Source organism: Trachymyrmex septentrionalis, unplaced genomic scaffold (assembly GCF_001594115.1).
Source record: "Trachymyrmex septentrionalis isolate Tsep2-gDNA-1 unplaced genomic scaffold, Tsep1.0 scaffold16, whole genome shotgun sequence".
Lineage (NCBI taxonomy): Eukaryota > Metazoa > Arthropoda > Insecta > Hymenoptera > Formicidae > Trachymyrmex > Trachymyrmex septentrionalis.
Window position 1 is genome coordinate 4548726 of NW_017304758.1, and position 9472 is coordinate 4558197.

Below are 9472 nucleotides of genomic sequence, written 5' to 3' on the forward strand. Positions count from 1 at the left end.
TCTCCCTTCCCCACTTTTCGTATATATATGTGTATGGGAAAAGTGTGTAAATGCCTTGAAATGAAGATGTACGCCATCTGTATATCCAAATAAGTGGAAATAAGAATAGAACTGCATTTAGGTGTTTATAGTCGATCGTTATTTTTAAGATTATTTTAGTGCAGTCTTAAAACATAAGCCATATTAGCATCTTACGGAATTATTATACAATACTTAAGACTAAGGTTTTGAAATAAGAATCGACTATAATTGATATTCACATAATCGGTTCTTATATTTAATACTGTTTTAAGTACAGATGTCTTACTGATGTTTACTGTGTTAAGAACCTGTCATGAACCAATCGCAAAGCAGTTATTAGCATTAAGATATTACTTGAGACAACAGTCTTGAAATCACAGTCGACTGTAAATAACGGTCTTGATTTTAATTTTTAATCTGATAATTAGGCCATATAAATTCAAATTATCTTTAGTAAAATGTTGGAAACATATTTTTGATGTTTTAAATATATTTAACAGATTTTTCTTGACCATTTAAAGTAACCTGATCTCATTTTTCTTGAAGACTAAGGTCTTTTGAGAAACTATAATAATAATGAAAAATAAATAATATATAAATATTAAATAAATATATGAATGAATAAATATATATATTAAAAGATAAACTCAAATTAAATTAAACAATCAGTATTGATTTATAAATTAGGGAGAGTCCAGAAAATTTGATCATATGGGTGAATCACTTCAAATATCTCATTGAGCTGTCAAACCGCGACGTATGAATCATGCCATTTTGATCTCTCGAAATACAATGACAAATAGTTGCCGGCTTGATAAGCCATGCACTTGGCACAAAATTGAAATAAAAAATTTGAAGTTCAACTCTTCCATATGATCAAGTCTCCTGGACTCTCCTTACTATATATTAAATCAAATTAGATACAAATTTATGATCAAAAGTATTTTTAGAGATGTATTATTGACTTTTTATTTACACGTTTAGGTATTTAAAACGTAACATCAGGATATCAAATATGAAATAAGTATTAACCTATACAGATACAAGATATAGGCTAGAGAGATTATATGCGAACTGTATGTAAATGGTAGACATGAGGAAATCATTTAAATACGAATTGAATGAAATCAGGTAAGCTTCTATTCGATTCGCATTTAAATCTTTATGATTTGAATCCGAACTATTTTTAGAAATGTCAAAAACAATAATTTAAGACGTTTAAATAACGAATGATATGTCGACAGCCTTATATTATTATTATCTATATATTAAAATTTAACCTAACCGAATAATTATGTTATTAAAAGTTATGTTTCAGTTTAATTCGATTCGGGTAAAATTTTGTCGATTTGATAAAAAAAAATTTTAATTCGCACATCTTTTAAAGTGTAAATTGTCTATTTTAAATCCGTTAATAAATCATATAGCAACGACGTGATTCAACATGGCAATTTTTGAGACTTGATGTGAAATTTTTACTGATTTATTTTCACGGAACGCTTTGCCTATACTGTCCACATACTCGAGGATACTTCATCCATGTATGCTTTTTGCACTGGGAGAATCCAATTATGCTATTCCTTATTTGCTGGTGCCGATCCGGTTTCTTGGCTTCGTAGAAATGCTCTTGGAACACGTTCCTGTTCCATTTTGTGTGGTAGACGGACGATACTCTCGTAGCAGGTGCTTTGTCGTGTATAGGCTCTTATCTCTCGCTGCAATAACGCCAATCGTTTTAAAAATGCAAATAAAACATTTTACCATTCCGGGAAAGAATCAGCTGTCGATTTCTCTGTTTTGTGTTCCATTATTGGGCAGTTATATGAAGTATTGCTTGCTTTCGCCAAAGGCAAGGTAACGAATCTTTTGCAACGGTTGTCACTAAAAACTTTAATATCTTGAAGTTTTATTTGTTTTATTTAATATGAGACACAAAACCGTTTACGTGATACAACGTGATACAGTCCTGAACGCGGTAATGATTAACGAATGAGAAGTCTTTTTTACGCGTTATGAAATTACGCAGAATTCTCATATACTTGCGAGTATATCATAAAGAGATTATATAATGTACATTGTATTTACTTGCTGCTTTTTTTTAGAAAAATGTATAATCACTTATTAATGAGTAACAGAGTTAACGAATTGCAGAATTATCATGTAAAATTATAACCATGTGTTTACTGCGAATATATAATTCGCGTTGCCAGAAATATGGATATTCGAAATATTTGATTTAAAATATTTTTCTGCAAAATCTGAATTTAATGCTTTCTTTTTTCCTTATCAGAGAAGCTGGTAAATATATACACAATAATCTTTATATCTGAGTAATTGAATAACATCCGTAAATTCACTGTACACACTACCCCAGAATATAAATGTTTATAGACTATCTATACTGATACTATACAAGATTATCTATAATCTATATTGACAGCAATCAGTATTTATTTCTTTATAAAATCTTTAGAAGACTTTTGAAAAATTTTATTGAAGGAGAAAAAAGAGAATAACATACTATAAATCAGTTCTTTATCCCAGCTTTCGTTATCTGTTATTTCAAACGTAAATAATGTCAAGTAGCTACACCGCAAAAAAAATTAGTTTTGCGGAATATGTTTCACGCGATCGTTTTGTTTTCAGTTTCTCATTTTACGAGAGGCATATAGTTTGCGAAAACGTAATTAAATTTAAATAAAAACAGCCGAGATTACACTATTAGAAATGTAATTACTTCCTTTACATGTAAATGAAGCTTATGGTTATGAACGAAATTAAAAGTAATGAATGCTTTAACTGAAAATTAAGTTACAGTAGTTACTTAAATATAATGAACGTGTACATTAAATTTCATAAATTTTCATGAAAAATACATTAAATTTTATGTACATGCACAAATATACTTTTTAGTTATAAATACATTAAATTTAATATAATATCATGAAATTAAGTTCAAATTGTGTAACTTAATTAAATTAATGAAATTTAAGAATATTTCTAACAGTGTATGTTAAATTAAATATGTAACTTATTTAATAAAGAAATATATCAGGGTCAGAGAGAGAGAGAGAGAGAGAGAGAGAGAGAGAGAGAGAGCGACGATTGACTGATTGTCACGATCAAATGAATTCAAAGTTAGATCTCGAACCTCGTTGCACTTGTTATCCTAGTTTAAAGGTTACATCACAACCCAACGTTTGCGGTACGTTTGTTATATATAGTATAACTCGTCACACACTCGTTTTGTACATTGACCATATCGGAAATCGTTAATAGGAATTCACTTGATGAGTTTTTCATGAAAACGTTTGTTTTGAAAGAACATCGCTATTTTAACTTCTATTGATTGTACAATTCATTGTACACATCAGTTAATACTTCTTTGTGTGTGTGCGTTTTGAAACGTGTATCAATGTAATAGCGATCGTGCAATTATATATATAATAAGATATTAAAAAGATTATCCCTTTCATGCGAAGCCAACTAAATTTTTTTATTCCTATTATGACTTAGAAAAAAATAATTATTATCTATGATTACAAAATGCACATTATAATAAGAGATGTTTTTGTTTTGTCGAAGTAATTACGTTAATTAATTACTTTATCTTTTTTTATCAAGATTATGTTTATGTTTCCTCTGATTCTAAAAAAATTAATGACTGCATTTAAAAAATAATAAATTACTAGCTTCTTTGACTACAATTTATTTTATACGATTTTGCGATACAAACAATGCCATAAATCCAAGCAAAATGATGCAGAATCCCTAGGTGAGAGTCGCAAGTAATAAAACAAATAAAACGATAATAAACGTATGCGCTTATCATTTTTAGAAGGCCACGATACATCAATTCTAATTTTGCACGTGCCACTGTAGTGATCTAAACTTCTATGTTAATGCGGTGACACGAAAGTAAAGCGAAGTAATTTTCGTTGTTATCTATTAGCACGAAGAAATGACGTGCAAACGAAGCCTCGGTAATACGATCACCGTATCTCACACGTATAAATAATTCAACGTTAGTTGTAGAAATTAATTTATCATAATATCTCTAAATGTATTTATTCGGAACGTACGTTAATGTTCTCCGAATATTTCCCGAGTAATCCAATTATCAACATTTCTTAGCAGAAAATATTTTTATTTTACATTTTTTCTCATTGAGGTTTTACAGTTGTCAAAGATAAGATTATTCAAGGAGAAATGATTTATTGTGTTTGTTTTCACGAATTTTTAAAGCAAGAGACAATTATCAAATCGCAGATATATTCGTTTTAACTGCATTTTTCTACATCTGAGGTAAAAATAGACGTCTGATTTCATAAAGTGCACATTACTGCGCATAATGTATTATTCTTTGTTTAACATTCGGTGAACAAGAATAAAATGATACATCACGTATATCACGTACTTCACCAGAATGCGCTGAAGTATTCAGAACTTGGAAAGAAAACGGAAAAATTGAAAATCTAGGCTTTCATTCTGCAATTTTTCAGAATTAGTTACTTGGCGCGATAGAAGTGCTTTTTGCACTTTGTGCAACAAAAAACTGATTTACACTGATTTTTGGCAGACTGAATATCGTCAATTATATATAGCATAGGAACTGGGAACAAAGTTCAAAGATCCATCCGTTTCAGGTTGCAGTTACATGATCATAAACAATTGATTTCGTTTGACGTTATTTTTCATTATCTATGAGATTTCGAGGCTTTTTTTTTCTGACTATCGCCATTAGCAGAATTTTGCGTAAGGAATGCTGAGAAAGTATGGTGCATGTTTATTCGTATTTCCGCGACCCGAATCGAGGTCAAACGCAGATAACATCCTTGAACTTCGTTTCTGTCAGCCCTTATCTATTTTAATTTTTATTAGGGCGAAATCTCTGGACAAAAAAATATATGCGCGTTTCACTGAACTACGTTGCAAACGAGTCGATACTTGCATCCGATATGCAAAAGCTGTAGTTGTAAAAATTCAAAAATTAGATACTGAAACTCTTGAATTTCTCAATTCCTTGATTACGAATTGAATGTTTTAAAAATATGTTACAAAAACGGTTACAAAATCAAGGTAAAAAGGTAGATCTGAATATAAAAGAAGTTAACTCCCCAATTCTCTATTGTTGCAAATGCAATTACATTTATCAGTCGTATTTCATAAAAACGGCAGACTTTGTTCCAAAATCAGCTAAAATCCTTTCTTCAGCTACAAAGCAGTCAAGTGTATACTGTTTCAATAAATAAAAATAGTATTTCTCATGCCGTGTTATATACGTTTAATTAATTAAAACAATTACTGATAGCTTGAATGAGAAAAATTATACAAATTATACAAATTTTTTCACTCTCGCCAAAAGAAATTTCAACTGAAGATAATGACTTATGTCAATTTGCGAAAACAATTGCTTATTCATCTTACTCTATTCGTTATAAAGTCTAGAAGTCTTTTGTTAGTTAAAGTCAAACGATAAAATGAACGGTAATATATTGTAATGTGGATATATAGTGCGCATACCAATTTAACTATCGCAATGCTCATTTAAACAAAACGATATTCTTATCTATTGTTCTGTTTGGCACACTAGGCATTATGACTCAGAATAAAGAGCGATGAAACATTTATTTTGCTGTTCGTAAACGGATTATCCTATGACAACTGAGAAATATCATTGTGGACAATGTTATTGTATAAAATGAGATCACTTTATCAATGAATTCATGCCCATATTTATCTGCGCGAGATAAGGTGTACCCAAATAATATCAATTTCCGAGGGGAATGTCCTCTTTGCCACTTTCACAGCGTGTCTAACAGTGTCTGTTGAATTCTCCAGCAAAATTTGAATAATATTAATTTACAAAAAAATTCTTAAAAATATTTTTCAACAATTTTAATAATATTTATTTTAAAAAACGACGATTATAATTCTCTTCAATGGAATGTCAAAGTCTCTTCTCAATTAATTTATGACATCTATAAACGTCATACACAATTTCAAAGCCAGCAGAACTATACAGTGATGTACTTTAGAATTTATAAAATGTAATCTAAAATGCAAATAATATGCAGTTGCTAAAAAATCATAATTAAATCATAATCATATGCTTATGATAGTGATGAGTTTAAGATAATTACATTACACGATATTGAAAAGTTTCAATCCGATCAAGGGATTCATTGGACAATGAATGTGAATGTCAGGACCGGCGTGCGTGATGAGAAGTGAGCACATGCAGCATCACAGGATTTTTCACTATTCAATTTCGCTTTGTCAAATGGAATTTTATATAAAAGCAAAAAACGACTGATCTGCGTCTGGCAGATAAGGGTGTTCAATTTCCTGGCAATTTCTCGGCTGGTCGCTTCTAGAATCAAATCGTGAGAGCCGCTATTCTCTTCGAAATTCATGAAAACCTAATCTCGTTCGACGCCCACGAGTAGGTATTCACACTTCTCTCAACAGCACGAAGTTCGTAAAATTTGCGCAATCTTTTGAAACCCACAAATTTTACGAATTGTATTCACTGATATAAATATTGTATATAAAAATATGGATTGCTGATTAACGTTGCCAAGATGTCTCCAATTGAGCGTTCATCATTTTATAATACAAAAATGTTGCCGCGCGTCATAATAATGCGTTCATAATAATTTTATATTAAAAACTATAATAGAGTGTATGGGGCAATGAGAGCACCAACACAGTACCGAAATTGATGCACAAAAAAAAATATAATTTTTTGTCACCTAATCAAATAAGGTGATACCGACAATCAGCTTTATATTATGTAAATATTATTTGATAATTATATTTTTTTTTGCGCACCAATTTCCGCGCTGTGTTGATACTCTCATTGCGATATACTCTATTATAATTTTTAATTTCGAGAGCACGATCAATATTTAAATTTTACATTTTTTAATTTTATGTTTTATATTATATTTTATATTTTTTAATGCGTGATGTGTGTGGTGTTTAACGAGTATACTCGTGTGGGTATCTTTATGTGTCTACGACACGCTTTGGGGAATTTTCCTTATAAGATGGCTTCAAAGTATGAAATTTTTAGAGTAAGGACTAAAACATCAGAAGGATGCAGGATTTAAATTCTCACCCGAGTGCTACTCAGGTATTATTTTATCTATATCGTTCACTGAATATTAAACAATGATAAAATGAAACATAGCACTTGAGAATCTAGAGCACGCCCTAGTACGTATCAGTAATTGTATCATTACTACGTAACGTCACATCTTTTTCTCCGTACAAGGTTACGGTTCACTTAATACTACAAATGCTTTGAAGCATTTTTGATTAATCAATTAGTAAAATTCTTTCTTTTGATTGGTCAATCAAATGCTTTGAAGCATTTGTAGTTGTAAGTGGCGGCTTCCATTTAAAATTAACTATAAAACAGAAGTTTCCATGTTAATTTGATTCAATTATATGTGATAGGAATAAGCGTATTCGCGTCATTGAAGTAATGACGCAACTTATTGTAGATCTTTATTAAGGTTGATTAAAATTTTGCAAAAGCTCGTATATATTTAGTTGTCTCTTCAATCTTTCCAATCTTTCGTTGATTACACTTCGCGTGATAAACAATCGTTATCAGTTGCCTCCCCAAGAAAAGAATCAGTGGTAATCTCTGTTGAATACGAATTTTTAGATGGCAAGAAACTTTTTTGTACGTAGCAATAAATGTTATTAATATTTAATTATTAAATTGATTAGCAATTTCACAGTTAATAAAACAGATATTATTCCAAAATAAATATTACGAGACCTATTTGACGATTGATAAAAATGTTTGTTTAATGCTCATGTAAAACACATTTACGTTCATGTATTTCACGTAGATTTCTGAAGCTTGTTACGAACGTTGTGGTAGGTTGGGACAAAATCGCATTTTTTTAGACTCTCGCAGTCTCAAGTAACAATCTTCTTGTGTTGCACGCTTACCAAGTCGAGGTTTATTTTCAGAACACGTACGCAACCCGGGAACATGTCTCAAGTATGTCTATAATAAATAAGTGAATTTTCACTCCAACGAGAGAAGATAAGGGATCGATTTATCGATGTTTACTCGAGCGTACCGATACCAAATATTTTATGGATGATTGGCCGATGTTTCCGTCACGTTCTTTTGCAACAGCTACTTTTCGTGTGTTTAAAAATATAAGTAATACATTCCGTTTTAGGATAATACGTGTAACAAAGTTCAAGAATGTGTAAAATTTTAACAAAGAAGTATTTCCAGTGGAAAAACTTTAACTTAACAGTAGAGAAAATTTCATTAAAATAAAAAGAATTTTTTAGATTGTTCTAATAGCTTGTAAACTGCAGCGCTGATGTTTAGCGAAGGTGTGTTTAGTAAAGAGCATAGGTAAAACATAACTATAGCTCGTATTTGTCAATAGTGATAGCGACACGTTGTTAAGTAGGTCAATGTATGGTATATGTAAGTTGATGGACGCTATTCGGTTTGTATTGATTTTTCAACATTCTATGAACAAGTTAATGGTTTTTATATTTATATACTTCACTTTAATATTAAATTCAACTTTTTACGTGGTTCCTTACATATGTTTTTTAGAATGTCAATCTTCGCGTATATAAGATGTCGAAATCAAAATGTTAACGTAACGTTAATTTAATCATTATTAATGTAAAATATTAAATTTTCTAAGATTTTTTTATATCAGAATTTGTTTATGTATATTACATGATCATAAAAAGTTCCATTAATTTTTCGTGAATCAGTAGCATTGAAAAATATACATATAAACTAATAAGAAGCAGTCCAACATATAAGTTACAAACTTAATGAATCAATAATATTATTATTAATCAATAATGAATCAATGATTAATAATATTGAATCAGTAATGCTGACGTACGCATCAATATTTTCACAACCTTACATGATCAGTGTTATTGACGTTTCATTCAGTTTTATGTACTTAATTGTGTAAATGGAAATATGGATGTGTCCTTTCAACACAGACATTACGCGATAAATTTATACTATAAATACCAACAAATATATTGATCGTGTTAGAGTATTGATGGTGATCCAGACATCTTAATTTTCAAGAATTAGTAGTATCGTTGTCTGATAGAGGATATTCCCTATTACAGAACGGTATGCTTATGTTCGAGAAATATTATTATCGTCAATATTTTATATCAATCTATCAATATTAAATGTGATCAATAATATTATTCAACATTTATTAATACTGATAGTATTAATCGTGTAAGATCCTTACATAACAATGATAAAATTATATTCACATTCTTAATTCATCTATGACGAATATTTCTTATCAGTCAAAAAATGAATGAATATATTTCTATCTATTCTAGTCCAATCCTGAAATAATCGTAATTTTTAATCTCTCTCTCTCTCTCTCTCTCTCTCTCTCTCTCTCTCCCTCCC

At 30.1% G+C, this 9472-nt stretch overlaps 1 protein-coding gene across 1 annotated transcript in view; it reads left to right on the plus strand.

The window, feature by feature from the left end:
• The window catches only part of LOC108746026 (pyruvate dehydrogenase (acetyl-transferring) kinase, mitochondrial), a 20396-nt gene that overhangs the window by 7469 nt on the left and 3455 nt on the right, over window positions 1-9472 (plus strand). The gene's annotated exons all lie outside the window — the stretch shown is intronic.